Genomic DNA, 6,621 nt, shown 5'->3' with positions numbered 1-6,621 from the left:
TGCCTGCCCCCTTCCTCTACCCACCAGCCATAGTGCTACCCTCCCCCTTGCTCCTCTCTCCCAGCCCTAGTGCTCCCCTTCCTCTCTCCCAGCCCTATGCGGCCCCCTCCTACTTCCACCAGCCCTACGTGCATCGTACTATCTTCACAAGGGTTTCTTATACATAGGAGGCACACTGGCGCACCACCGTTGTCAAATGCTTTCCTGTAATTTACTGAATAATATATCCTGTATCTATATACCTATAAATATATCCAACTACATCCTGTTATTTGAATCCATCATTGCGCGTTTTTCGCCAAACTGCGCCATACCCTCCCCCAGTCCTTTGTCTAATTTTCACTCCCAGAAGAAACCTTTCTTCTCCTCTTCCTCTCCCTCCCCTAAGGCACTCATCTCCCTCCCCTACTCCTCCCCGATCATCTATACCGCTCTCTCGCTCAGACAGGCAGGAAGACGAGTGTGCATTTCGATTCCCAAACCGCATCTCCCAAACCTCACATAACGCATCTCTCAGTCCTTCGCCATCAGCTTTGCCCCATAACTAACGAGCACTTAATTAAGTCAGCCATTAAAAACTCTCTCCCTCTCCATCTTTTGCTCGCCTGGCATTTAGCGTTTTTGTTCTCGCTCCGCACGCAAGCGTGAGATATCGAATGAATTTTAGCGCAATAATCGCGCGATTAGAATGAAAATTAAATGCAAAAAGGCAAACAAAAGGTGATGGCAGAGAGAGAGAGCGGGGAGAGAGTGAGAGCGAGGAGGGGAGAGACACAGAGAGTGAGAGCGAGGAGGGGAGAGACACAGAGAGAGAGAGAGACGAGAGAGAGAGAGAGAGAAGAGAGAGAGAAAGAGAGGAGAGAGAGGGAGAGATAGAGAGAGAGGGACAGAGGCGAGAGAGAGGAAAGAGACAGAGGCGAGAGAAGAGAGCAGAAGAGAAAGAGAGAAAGAGAGAAAGAGAGAGATTGAGAGAGATGAGAGAGCGGAGAGAGAGAGAGAGAAGAGACGGACGAAGAGAGAGAGAGAGGAGAGACGAGAAGAGAGAGAGAGAGAGAGAGAGAGGACAGAGAGGACACAGAGAGAGAGAAGAGAGAGAGAGAGAGACGACGAGAGACACACAGACTCAACGGTATACCCAATGTATGAACGGTGAAATACCGTTGCAGATTATGAAGCACCCTTAATATCGTACACGCAAGTATACGCCCTGTGCACCCGCGCGCTGCTAGCGTGGTGGTGGTGGCTTCACTTACCGAGGCTCTCTGGGTGGTACTCTTGCTGAGGCAGCAAGAAGCAAGTAAGCACCTTCGCTCCCGTCACATCGTCCGTGTCCGTCTGAAACTTCAGCATCGGCTGCGACTGCAAACACAGACGAAGACACATGACGTTAGAGCAAGAGAGGAGGGAGAGGCAGGGAGAAGCAACGTATTAAGCCAGCGAGCCATGCAGCCGTGATTTGCGCGGTCAGTTTTGGAACTGCACGGCCAAAAATGTTTAGCACGGCCTAAAATATTGATCTAAAGCCGTGTACATTTGTAAAATTGCACTCCCAAATATTTTTTTCCCGCACTCCCACAATACTCCTGGCTAATGCCCTGGGGAGAAGACGTATTGAGTAATAGTGTATAGACAGGGAGGAGGAAGAAGAAGGATGAAGGGAGACGAAGAGAGGGAGGGAGGAAGGTAAGAGGAGGGAGAGAGGAGAGGGAGTGAGAGAAAAATGTAAGGAGGGGAGGTAGGGAGGGAAGAAGGAGATAGGGAGGGAGAGAACGGAGAGAGGAAGGGAGGTAGGCAGAGAGAAAGAGAAAGAGAAAGGTAGATGGACACTACAATATCTGGTTTTCAGCGAGCTATTCCCGGACACCTCCTCCCTCCCTCCTCCTCCTCCCTCCCTCCTCCTCCCTCCCCCACACGCATGCCAACACTACAATATACCTGGTTTTCAGCGAGCCACAGAGCTTTCAGGTTGAGCGCGGTGATGGTGATGGGGAGGAACTGGAGTCTGTTCCCGGACACCTCCTCCCTCCCTCCTCCCTCCCTCCTCCCTCCCTCCATCCTCCTCCCTTTCTCCATCTCCCTCCTCCCTCCCTCCTACTTTCTCCCCCACGCCCATGACAACACTACAATATTCCTGCATCCAGGCATCCGCGCCTCCAGGTACCAGTGTTACGCATCAAGTATTAACGTATTAATTACAGCGAGGCACCGCGAATGTGAACAACGCCATGCGCTAATACCGATAATTAATTACTAAATAATTAATTAACTAATTAACTAACTAAGTAACTATACTGAGTAATATCAAACTAATAAATATAAGAGAAATTTACTAATAACTTCATTATAACTAACAATTCATCTAACAAATAATTAACCTAAACCAATTATGTGACCGAATAATAAATTAACTAATAAAATAATTAATTAGTTAATTAATTAACTGAACAACAAATCTATCTAACATGCGACAACACCCAGCAAGCACCTCTCCCTCATCGCCCCAGACCACCTTCCCAGCATGCCTCCGCTCCATGCCACAAGTAGCGCCCCCTATGTCGCCGCTCCCGCCGTGCGACCACAGGCACTTGGAGCGTTTCAATGAAATAGAATGCTAAATAAATACGAAATCTATTTACTACCAAAGTCTTAACGTTTCTCCACTCTCTTTCGCCTATTATTACCGACAATTTCCTGTAAATGCCGTGCAAATGCTCATCTGCAACACACATGTACACCGCGCGCAGAGAAAATTACAGGAATTTACACGAAATTGTCGGCAATAATAGGCGAAAGAGAGTGGAGAAACATTAAGACTTCGGTAGTAAATAGATTTCGTATTTATTTAGCATTCTATTTTACTGAAACGCTCCAAGTGCCTGTGGTCGCACGCTCTGCGAAAACGTTGCGTCACGTCGCCGCGGCAACAACAACCGACGAAACTGACAGACCAGATCTCTTCGTCAAATAAAATAACGACGAAAATAAAAAATCGCTATAAATCGATCAATGACGACCCCTCGCGAGCGTCCCTCCCTCGCGTGACCGCACATCGCAGCGCCCCCCCCCCCCTGCGTGGCGGCGCCGGCGCCCCCTGGCGGCTCACCTCGTCGCTGTGTGAGATCACGTGTCCGTCGACATTCTTCTTTCCCAGCTTCGGGTGACGAGCCTTCAGCTCCTTGGGATGCGGCGTGTCGTGACGGATGAAGTTCTGCAAACAGAGGATGCAGACAGAAGATGAGGATGCTGAGGAAGATGAGGAGGAAGAGGAAGATGCTGAAGATGCTGAGGAAGGTGCTGAAGGCTAATTAGCAACAAAGACTGACGGTACAAAATGAAATTTAAACTGTAGCAAAAATAGCATCCTCCGTGCCTGTGAACTTGACTTCTCTCTCCTTCCCCTCCCTGTCCACTCCTCTTCTCCCCCTTCCCAACGTCTTTTCCCTTCCCCTCCTTCTCCACCCCTCTCCTTCTTACCTCCTCTCTTTCTCCCCTTCCCCTCCACTCACCGCTGAGTCCTCATCCTCCTCCTTCTCCTCCTTCTCCTCGTCCTCCATGCCTGCGAACTTGACTCCTCTCTCCTGCTGGGCGGTTGGTCGAGCGTCCCAGCTGAGCCGCGAGTCCTGCTCCACACTGTCTCTTAATAGATTCTCTGTGAACGCAGAACAACGCAGTGTGAAGTTAGCGTGAGATAGAGGGAGGTAGCGAGGGAGGAAGGTAGCGTTAAGGAGAGCAAGAGAGAAAGAGAAGAAGAGCAAGAGAGAGAGAAAAAAAGAGAGAGAGAGAGAGAAAGAGAGAGAAAGAGAGAGAGAGAGAAAGAGAGAAAGAGAGAAAGAGAGAAAGAGAGAAAGAGAGAGAGAGACACCTTTGCTTGCCCTGCATACCTCCCTCCCTCCCTCTCGCAGCACTCCCCTCAATCCTCCGCGCAGCTGCTAGCGTGGTGGTGGTGGCTTCAGCTTACGCGAGGCTCCTGAGGTGGTACTCCTGCTGAGGCAGCCGAAGCAAGTAAGCACCTTCGCTCCCGTCACATCGAGTGCCGTGTCCGTCTGAAACTTCAGCATTGGCTGGTGACTGGCAAACACAGACGAAGCTCACATGAACGTTAGAGGCAAGAGAGAGGGAAGGCAGGGAGAAGCAACGTATTACAGCCGCGAGCAATGCAGCCTGCAGATTTGCGCGCGGTTCAGTTTTGACTGCAGCGCCAAAATGTTTTAGCACGGCCTAAATATTGATGACTAAAAGCCGTGTACATTGTTAAATTGCACTCTCAAATATTTTTTTCGGCGCACTCCCAACAATACTGTCCTGGCCTAATGCGCCTGGGAAAGAAGAACGTATTGAGTAATAGTGTATAGACAGGGAGGAGGAAGAAAAGGATGAACGGGAGACGAAGAGGGGAGGAGGAAGGTAAGAGGAGGGAGAGAGGAGAGGGATGAGAGAAAAATGTAAGGATGGGGGGTAGGGAGGGAAGAAGGAGATAGGGAGGTGAGAGAACGGAGAGAGGAAAGGGAGGTAGGCAGAGAGAAAAAAGAAAAAAAAAGGAAACAAACAAACGAGAAAAAAAAAGGTAGATGGACACTACAATATCGGTTTTCATCCCCCCCGGGCAGAGCTATTCCGACACGCTCCTGCGCCTGCGCGCTCCTCCCGCCTCCCTCCCTCGCATCTCCCTCTCTGCCCTCCCTTCCCTCCTACTGTTCGCCTCCCCCACGTGGGTCCGCATGCCAAACTACAATACCTGCGTTTTCAGGCGAGCGCACAGAGCTTTCAGGTTGACGCGCGGTGATGGTGATCGGAAGAACACCTGGAGTCTGTTCCCTCGGCATTCCACTCCTCCCTACCGCTCCATCCCCCTCCCTTTCTCCATCTCCCTTGACCTCCTCCCTCCTACTTTCTCCCCACGCAGCCATGACAACATACAATCATACCTGGTCTGTTCCCGCGGACACGTCCTCCCCTCCCTTCCTCCCCCTTTCACCTCTCTACCTCCGCTCCTCGCCTCCCTGCCTACTCCCCTCTCCACGCGCATGCCAACAGTGACAATATACCGCTGGTTTTCTCAGGCGAGGCCACAGAGCTTTGCCAGGTTGAGCGCGGTGAATGGTGATCGGTAAAGAAACTGAGTCTGTTCCCACGCCGGACACCTCCTCCTCAGCGCTCCTACTGCCCTCCTCCTCCATCTCGCCTCGCCTCGACTCCCTCCCCGCACGCGCGATGCCGACACGAAATATACCTGGTTTTCAGCGTGAGCCAACAGAGCTTTCAGGGTTGAGCGGGGCGGTGATGGTATTTCGGAAGAAACTGGATTGTTCCCGGACACCCCCTCCCTCCCCTGCCAATCTCCCTGCGCTCCCTCGCTCCATCGCTCCTCCCTTTCTCCATCTCCCTCCTCCCTGCCTCACCTACTTTCTTCCCCAACGCGCATGACAACAATACAATATACCTGGGTCTGTTCGCGGACACGTCCTCCCTCCCTCCTTCCCGCGCTTTCAGCCCTCTCTACCTCCCTCCTCCCTCCCTCGCTACTCCCTCCCCAAGCGCATGCCAACAGTACAATAACCTGGTTTTCAGCGAAGCCACAGAGCTTTCAGGTTGAGCGCGGTGAATGGTGATCGGAAGATACTGGAAGTCTGTTCTCGGAGACGGCTGCCTCCACTCCTCCTACTCCCTCCTCCCTCCATCTCCCTCCTCCCTCCCTCCCCCACGCGCATGCCGACACTACAATATACCTGGTTTTCAGCGAGCCACAGAGCTTTCAGGTTGAGCGCGGTGATGGTGATCGGAAGAAACTGGAGTCTGTTCCCGGACACCTCCTCCCTCCCTCCTACTCCCTCCTCCCTCCCATCTCCCTCCCTCCCCCACGCGCATGACGACACTACAATATACCTGGTTTTCAGCGAGCCACAGAGCTTTCAGGTTGAGCGCGGTGATGGTAATCGGAAGAAACTGGAGTCTATTCCCGGACACGTCCAACACATGGAGAGACTGCAGCGCCCCGAGCTCCGCGGGCAAGTAGCGCAACCTGTTGTCGCGAAGCGAAAGCACGCCGAGACGCTCGCACTCGCCGATCTGGACGTGCGAAAAAACAAGCGAACACGTTAATGAGAAACGCAATTTCGATGATGAAGCGGAGAACGTTTTTCGCCGCGACGGCCCTGAACCCCCAAAAAACGACGAGGAGGCGTTACTGTAAATTATCATTTTAATTTCGAGACGAATCCATATTTTATGCCCGGAGCGATTAAAATATGCGTCGGTTCGAGAAAGCCGATCTTCATTGAAGCGCTGAGCCGATCGTTTGATGACGAACGGTAAAAAATCGCACGAGTCTATTAAACGAAGAGTGTGTGTGAGTAAGCTCACTCTAAAGCCTAGCGCAGACCTGCGATTTTTGGTTGCTCGGTGCTGCAACCTGCAACTGCAAGCGATCGGTCGATGTGTCGCCGCGTGTGCGCACGCGGTTTCAAAGCAATTCTAGAGCAATCTGGGAGCGATTGGGAGCAACGAGTCGCTCAAAATCAAAAAAACAGTTTGATTTCGTGCAACTCGTCGCAAGCGACCAGAATCACACCAGGGTGCGTGCATGCGTGCGTGCGTGCGTGCATAGGTGCGTGCGTGCGTGCA

At 51.9% G+C, this 6,621-nt stretch overlaps 1 pseudogene; it reads right to left on the bottom strand.

Moving 5' to 3' along the window:
- Positions 1–1,245: 1,245 nt before the first annotated feature.
- LOC106818383 overlaps positions 1,246–6,621 on the bottom strand; it is a 10,664-nt pseudogene continuing 5,288 nt past the window's right edge.

This window comes from Priapulus caudatus, unplaced genomic scaffold, assembly GCF_000485595.1.
Source record: "Priapulus caudatus unplaced genomic scaffold, Priapulus_caudatus-5.0.1 Scaffold2201, whole genome shotgun sequence".
Classification (NCBI taxonomy): Eukaryota; Metazoa; Priapulida; class Priapulimorpha; order Priapulimorphida; family Priapulidae; genus Priapulus; species Priapulus caudatus.
Note: the sequence above shows the minus strand (reverse complement) of the source record. Positions and strands in the feature narration are given on the sequence as shown.